The following is an 8,456-nucleotide window of genomic DNA, read 5'->3' as shown; positions in this document are numbered from 1 at the left end:
ATGAGATTCCAATTAATTTATCGGGTATAAGGTGTGGCGGTTATGGAACACGGGATAAAACAGGCTAGGTGAAATTTTGTAGGGGTAACCTGCACATCAGATTCCCATTATCCATTTTTGCTTGACGATTTCTACATGTCTTTTTAATACCGATGTTTCCCTAAACTTAGGATCCACCCATTTAAAGCCTCAATACGGTTTTTAAGGTTTGGAGCGGCTTGATCGAGTAACCTTTTATCCGAAGAAGCATACAGAAAGAAGGAGACCGTACAAAACCCCTATGGTTGGGTGTTTTGGTCAGCCCTGTATCGCGGTAAGGACCTAGTAGCGAAGAACCCCAACTAGGGTTTGGGAGTGCTGACTTCCCCCCTTTTTACCACCTTTACCTGTTTTTTTTTTTTTTTTAATTATAAATTTTTCCAAACCACCCTGTCAAGTTCACAATTGGCGGTTGACTTCCTAAAAAAAAAAGTTAGTCTGAAATAATTTTCGACCACTAGTTAAAGAAGAAAATTTTAAACCCGCAAAGACATTCCAGGGAATTCGTACAGTAAAACCTTTGGGTAAACTTCAACCCACAGAGTTTTAAAATGGGATGGGACAGAGTTCTTAGATAGGGTTGGGTTTGGAATAATAAAGAGTCCACTTGACCGCGACTTTTACCACGGAAAGGAATCGGTCCCACGTTTTTTTTTTTTTTTTTTTTTTTTTTTTTTTTTTTTTTTTAGGCTCGTTAAGAAAGTTCAAAACAATTCCTAAACCCTAGTTTTAAATTAGGTTTTATATCCCTTGCGTTAATAATGTCCCCTAATATTACCTGGGGTTTTGTCATTTTGTTTGTGGTCAAGCTCAGGGTCACTAATTGGTTCAGGTCCCTGTTAGAAGCTTTGGGGTTTTTACCAACCTAAGGTTGGTTCCCCTGAATGAAAACGACCCGGTTATTTCCTGGGAAACTAACCAAACGGACACTAAGCCCCGTTCTTTAAAGGAGGTAAAGTTAAAGAAGGGTGTCGAAACCGACGGAAGGCTACAAAACCTCTTAGAAATACATCCGGTGACGGACAACTAACCTTTTTGTTGTCAGTGTTAATTCATCCATGAACACCGTCTTTCCAAAGTACCCAGGCACCCCTTAATAACCCCCGATGGGTTTTCCCCTTGACCCGGTGGCGGGGTTTACCTCGTCACCTGGTCTCACAAAAAATAATAATCCCCCAATCCAATTTGTGGGTTCTTCCCCTACCAAAAAAAGTGTTAATTTCGTCACTAAACACAATACTATCACAAATGGCAACTTATGTGTTTTTCCCTCCGAAAAGAAGAAAGGGTGGTGCCTACACCTGGAAAGACGTACCCTTTTGTAAAGAATCGACCCATTACCCCGGTTTATAAATTCATCCTAGAATCATTTACCCATACAAAGTCCTTGCCTACCTAAAACCAAATCCAAAGAAACCTCCTGGACAACGAAAGATAATGAAATGGTTTCATTGGATAGTTTCCCTTTCCTACAAATTTAACACAAATACCTTTGTAATTTTTATGGAGCAGTTTTTTTACTCAAACAAAGAGAGATGGGGTTTCATACATTACACTTAAAATCCTTTTCCACCCGAACAAGTATCCTTTCAGTTGTAGATAGTTTTTTTAACGATATTGGGGTTTTTTTCCCTTCGACAAGTTGTCTTACTCAGGTACCTTACCTCGGTCACCAATAACAAATCCCAATAGAATCCTTTACGAAATCCTACCGTTTTTACTCGAAAGTCGTTAACCTCCCACGTCCAACTGGTCTCAGCATAATAATAAATCCCCCCAAACCCAATTTGGTGGTTTTTATTCCCTCAAACAGATTAGAAGCCGAAGACTTGGTCCAATGAGTTTTTTATTCTAGAGGTCGGCAAATGAAGAAAAGGAGGCCCACAAAAGACCCAGGCAAGGTCGTGTAGCCCTTCAAAGGGGACCCCTACCAAAGGGCTTGCCCCCTCCCTTCGGGACTGCATTGTCTCCCAGTAGTAGTCCACTGTCAAGGAATGAGCGGTTGGGTTATTACTTTTGTCCAAGCGCCCCTCACCTCCCACCAAGTAGGCTAACATAAGCTGCCCCTCTCGCTAGGGTTAACCCACCAACTAACGACATTCCAACGCTAGGGTACCCAAATTGGCTAGTTCATGTAACGTTAGTGTATTGTGTGATTGCGCCGATGTAATTACCTTTAGTGATTGTGTGAGTTGGCTATTAAGTTAGAACTTAAAACAAGAAGAGGGGGGGGAACGAGTGGAATAACGGTCTCGCACTGTCCAATCTTGCAAACTTGTTTGGGGTTAAAAATCAAATTAAGTTGAGAAAAACAATTTATTTTTTGAAGAGGTTTCATAGGAGGGAACTGCCTAAAAAGCTGGCGTAAGTTCGCTTATTGTTCCCGGAAATCAAAAGAGGAGAAGGAAATCAGGATAGGAGGAAAGGCTGGCATGTTCCCAGAACGAAACCCTTATGCCTTAGGATAAAATCTCCGGGGGGGAGGGGGGAATCAACCCACAGGGCACTAGCCGGCTTACAAGGCAGACGCGGCTACCAATCAAGCTATCCTAGTCTGGCTAAGCAAATACAAAGGGTATTACTTCCTCTTAAGATTTGAAATTACCCTTGCCCACAGGTTCACATAGTGAAGAGCAAAGAGACAATGAAAGCAAGGGGGAGCTGGCGTACGTCAAGTATTTCCAAAATGTCGCGTGCGGCGCCGGGCATATGAAGACGCTGTGACAGGAGTTACAACGGCCGTGCTTTGCGGCGCCCGCCGCCGATGATAAGAACACATTCGGATCAATCCATATCTTGACTACGTAAGCATGATTAAGTTTGATATTTAAGGGGGCCCGTTCAGAAAAAATCGTGTCGTGTGTAGGGTGGGGAAACACTCTTGTTTAAAATTACATTGCCTACAGGACATTCAAAAAATCTCGTGTGACATCCACGACTTTCCTTTCTATTGAATGAGCTCGGTATTTGAGTGTTCTTTTTACCTAACTTTTACAAGTATCTTATAACCGTTTTTGTTGCTATAGCTGAACAACCCAAATCGGTCGAAATCTGCTCGCAAAGCGGCTCAAATACCGCCAAGCTGCCAGCAACCATCCGAACCAGACATTTGTGTTGGCATTCCTTGTCACAATTTGTGAACTACAATACCCAATTTCAGGTCTCTAGCTCTTACCGTTCTTTGTGTGTTGTTCAAGGGAATATTTTGGTTTACAGACAGACAGACAGACGGACGACAGACAAGCACTGACAAGACACACACACAGCACACCACACACACGCGACCAATGGCTGAAACTTTGGATTTAGCTCTAGGTGACCTCAAAACGTGTTTGTGCATAAAAACTGCCGATCCAGAGCAAATTGTGACCTATACATTACTCGCTGTGCGCTATAGGATAAGGAAAGTAAAAAAATTCGGATGAAAACACATGACTGTGGTTGGGAACAGGTCTTTATGTCCGCTGTCTCGTTCTCTCTCATCTGATGACAGACATACTACGGGATGGGCATGCTTCTAGCCACAGACTATACATGTCCAATGGCGTAGCAGTGGTGGTGTCATTGCCTAAAGAAATTAAAACGGCCGGTAAAAAACCCACTCATCCTTATTTTTATGCCTTGCTTATCTCGTGGGATGTTTATAAATGTTGCTGAAAAAACGATTTTTAATTTTATTTTCGGTAGAACCTGGAGACTTTTCTTCTCATCCTAGCGAGGTTGAATGGGGCTGCTAGAGCACTTTAATTCCAATAAAGAAGTATGGCGGTATTAAGAACTCTTTAAAAGTACCAAAGCGTGTTATGATTAGGTATTATCAATAGCCCCCTTTTTTGTCTCTATTTTTCAATTTCATTGTGTTATTACCTAATTGTAATGTTAAAATGTTCAAAATAAAATAAAGTAACGTATTGTCAAAAAAAAAACAAAAAAAAAGTAGTAAACCTCTTCTCGGTTCCAGTCGTACGGAGTCAAGGTTCGATGGGGCCTCTTCAGTTCACGTGGGTCCTTGGTGATCGTCATCAACAACTACCCCAATCCCGAGGCTTCACCCAAGCTGGTGCGTCCTTGTTGTATGAGTTGCTGAAGCCTAGTGACTACTATGATGGGTTGTTGGAATAGCTGCCAGACTGGATGTGATTGCGATCCTATACGCTGACAGGTAAGAGTGGTAGTGATTCAAAATGCAAAATTTTGTCCAAGTTGTTTTTATCCTACAGTTATGTGTATGTAGAGGAACCTCAATACCACGACAAAATTCTCTTATCAAAAGAAAGGTTACTCAAGTTTCGAACTTTCTTCGTTTTGTTAATAACCTTATATCAATTCTATCACTGGTTCCTCGATTTTTTACACTCAGAGCCCTTCCAGCCATGAAACGGATCATTCCTGGAGATAGTGCGGGCTCCATTACCTTCGCATAAGGGAGTGAAATTACCTGTTCTTCTTAAAATTAGGACACCTTTGGAAGGAAACCTGCCTCTTGAAAAGAAAAGGGGAGAAAATTAAAGGAAAACAAAACTTTTTTTTTTTGTTAAAGCGCTTTAACTACAAGTCATTCGCGCTGGCTTCTTTATTAGGATTAGGTTGTAAACACATTCAACTACTATTTTAGGGAGATTCAAATAGTTTCTCAACGGTAATCCCGTCATCATCCAGTGAAGGAATCCCGTGGAAGGGCTGGATGGGACTTGGTTTGTTTGGTTCGTTCATTTAATCAATCCTCTAATACAGTGTTTCTCAAACCTGTCTGGTGCGTCGGCACCTCTGGAGTGTGCTTACGTGTGCTGCGAGATTTTTTTTTCTTATTTTTTGCCCGGGAAAGATGGGAGTTTAAGGAAGTGTGCACGGTTTACGACAACTTTGAGAAGCAACTGCTCTAACTCACACCCTTTTTCCTCTCAGGTTGTACCGTGGGAGGTCAGAAAATCTCTGTTCAATACACGCCTCCCCTCAGTCGGAGCCTATGCCCGGAACAAGTTGTCACGTTTGGCCTATCCCCGCCGGGCATTACCCATGGTGGTCGGTACCGGACTTCAGCTACGCGGCTGCCACGGAATGGCGCTCGGCGTTTAAGGACGGCAACGCGGCCCCTGTCGTGGTGGGATAGCAAGGGAGCGTTGCGAGTCGCTGGACCACCAGCCGCTGGCCCAGGGCGACGACTCACGTGCTCAGATCCGGGCGGGGACTTGGCTAAGTGAGCCTTAAAAAATTAGCAGCAAATTATATACTAATTGCCGACATTTTATCTTTCTGTGCAACATAACATACGAAACCACCAGACCTCCTCGGATCCTCTCGCTCAAGAATTGTAAACGTCAAAACAACGGTCAAGTGTTGCCCTACTTGAAAATTAATTTTTAAGTGCGTGGTGTAGACGGTGGCATTAATACCAAAAGAACAAAAAGAAAAATAAGACGGCTTGTTAGACTGCGGTTAGTAAAAGGACTTTTCAGTCTGTATTCCTGGCAAGTAATAAACTGAGTTTGAGATATCACTTGATCTTATTCCGATCCTTTGAATAATAAATTAACTCAAAAACAGAACATTACCTGTCAACAAAACAAAACAGTCTGCGCAGAGACCGGCGTGTATTTAAATGATTTTTGCTAAGAACCAAATACTCAGTGTGCAAAACAATTACAATACAAAATTAAGTCAGTCTCTGTGTGGATGTAACGAGGATGATGATAGATACTAATATTAAGATGTTGGAAAAAAGGTGGACTTGTGTATGCTGTGAGCTTACTGATTTACTTTATTTCTTATGTCTCCCTTCTGTAGTTTGATGCATAGTTTGACGCGGTTCTTTAACAGTGCTAGTATGACTTGGGTGTTTGGATCTGAATGGATCCAACTGCTGGGGGGATGATTCATTCTGCAGTGTTTAAATTACCCTCGGTCAAAACCTTTGGCTCCCTCCAACTCCGAAGTGGCGAAGACGGTAAGTAAATCGTATATCCAAATCCCCTTTACACAAGATCCCCTTTTGTTTCCTTCTTCTTTTCCTCTTTTTCGGGTGTCTGTCATTCATCTCGTTAGATCCGCAGCAGACTGACTTTTTTCTTGGTTTTGTTTTTGGAGACTGCCATTGTGGTTCTAGCGCAAACATTTTAAAGGTTGCATGCCGTTTTACCTCAACTCTCGCTATTTGGTGAAGGAAAATGTTCCCTTTTTTGAGTTTAATTTATTATTCTTAAAGAGGGACCTTTCAAAAGCAACCCAAACAAGTTACTACTTACTTGTGGAAGTACAGTTCCCTCTATCAAACCTCGTTGGGGGAAAAACTATACTCCTTCTTGTACTCCCTTGTTTTCCTCAGATTGTTCATCGTGTGTCAGCCCGGCTTACCTCCTCTCTACTCCTCAAAGATGTGTTCGGTAGATTTGGCTCCCTTGATAGAGTGTACATATTGCCCGGCAAGGAACTGCGGATATGCTTCTTATGCTGAATGCCTCCAGTGCGGGACCAGGCAATTCAGGTTAAGAGCCCGTTCTCCTTGTCGTCCGGGAAAAAATCGTTCCGTGCGTAGAGTGGGAACATCTCATTTAAATTACATTGTCTGCAAGGAGTTTCTTTTCGGACTCTATGTTTGGCTGGAGCGTGAAGGACAATTGCGGAGCTAACTCAACCCCCCGAGTAGCGCGACCAGTGGGTGCCATTACCAGTGTAAAATTATTTTAAATTGATTGAAAAGGGGCACTTAGTAATACTGCGATACCCCTTGTGAAAAATCGTTCCTACTTTAACACAAATAAAATTCACGATTGATTTCGATTTTTTTTTTTACTTACACTTCTGTCGATTTCCGGATGGATAAGACTTCCCTTGTTACAGTTCCCTCTACTCAAACCTCTTGAGTTGAGTTGGGTCCTTTCCTTCTGTGCTTTACCTATTTTTATAATTAATGGTTTGTTAATTCCTCTCAGACTCTAGATTTATTTCTCGTCTCAAGGGCTGATAATTTAACTTATTACATTCTTGTTGAATTCTCTCAGACTCTACACGGGGCAGAGATGTATGGGTCCCGTCTCAAAGTGATGGAGGCAGATCCCCCCAAGGGAGATAGGAACAGGAAGAGGCAACGTCTGGATGACTAGACAGTACCCGGTTCATTATAGTCGTGTGCCATTGTGATGTCGCCCCTGAGTGAAGGTAAGTCACTTGTTTGCTTGTTTCTTTTCTGTTACACCCTGTTGGGGAATCTATACAATGTAATACAGTAAAATATACCTTGTTTACACTCTCAGTTTTATCGTAAAGTTGAAAAATCTTTCTGTCTTTTTAAGGTAACCTTGCGGTGAATAAGGTTATGTTGGATTTGTACCAATTAAAAACCACCTCCCATTTGCCAGTATAAGTCTAAACAAGGTCTTGTGGGAATAGTTCACATTTTTTCCTTCCTTTCAAGGAAGGATAGAATTGAAATAATTTCACGTGATATGCCAGATGCATCAGTTTTGTAATGGATAAAGTTACCATCCCGATACTGTTGATATGGAGCTTTACAAAGTCTTTTATTATAATGAATACGAATAGCATAGGTCAAATATTCTTTCGGTTAGAAAATGGTAAGTGTTGTGTTGCTTGTATCTATTGAATGATGTTCTTGTGACTTGTCAAATTGTTTTGGTTTGGTGATTTTTCCTTCCTTCCTAGCAACATCGATTGTAGTTACGTGCTTTTCTTAGGCCCGGTTTCTGACAAGACGAAACTCGAGAGTTTCGGAGTATTCAGGATCGGATATCCGAAATCGGATTTATGTCACAGCTCTAACCGAAACCCGAAATTGTTTTGATAAAGAGACATCACCAAATTCACCTATTCATGCATGTTTTGTTTGTTCTTTATTTTGCAGACACAATACGTTAGGTAGTACGACTCTCTACTTCTACTACCTACCCGTACGGAACGCGACCTCAAACAAAACTATTTATATGCTCAACCTTAACACTACATGCCCCGAATCTCAAACTAAACTATCTGGCGAACCTAAACCTGAATTATGTGGTAAACCTAAAACTGGATATGCTGGACCTAAAACTAAACAAATATATGCCAGACCTAAAACATATAAAATACATTATGCTGAACCTCAAACTTAACTACATATCTGGCAAACTTAAACTTGAATTATACAATACAGGTATTTGGCGAACATAAAACTATATATCTAGTAAACCTACAAGCCTACTACCAAATTATATGCCAAACCTCAAACCTAATACTCAATTAGGTAACCTAAAACTGAATGAACCTGAAGAACTACATGCCAGATTCTAACCAGAATCATGTGTTGAACTCTCTAAAATATGCGAATGGTAAACCTAAAACTGAATTATATGCTGAACCTCCAACTATATGCCAGACCTAAAACTGATTTTTTGTTGAAACCTAAATCGAACCGAAATAGCAAT

General features: G+C 41.3%; 1 protein-coding gene across 1 annotated transcript in view; it reads left to right on the top strand.

Annotated features, from left to right (window-relative positions):
• The window catches only part of LOC103513518 (RNA-binding protein 45-like), a 23,769-nt gene extending 15,375 nt beyond the window's left edge, over positions 1-8,394 (top strand). The window contains exon 8 of the mRNA XM_026826686.1: positions 8,186-8,394. The gene's annotated coding sequence lies outside the window, so the exon portion shown is untranslated. The remainder of the gene's footprint in view (positions 1-8,185) is intronic.
• The last annotated feature ends 62 nt before the right edge of the window (positions 8,395-8,456 follow it).

The sequence above is a fragment of the Diaphorina citri genome, unplaced genomic scaffold (assembly GCF_000475195.1).
Source record: "Diaphorina citri unplaced genomic scaffold, Diaci psyllid genome assembly version 1.1 scaffold981, whole genome shotgun sequence".
Lineage (NCBI taxonomy): Eukaryota > Metazoa > Arthropoda > Insecta > Hemiptera > Psyllidae > Diaphorina > Diaphorina citri.
This window is presented reverse-complemented; position numbering and strand designations above follow the sequence as displayed.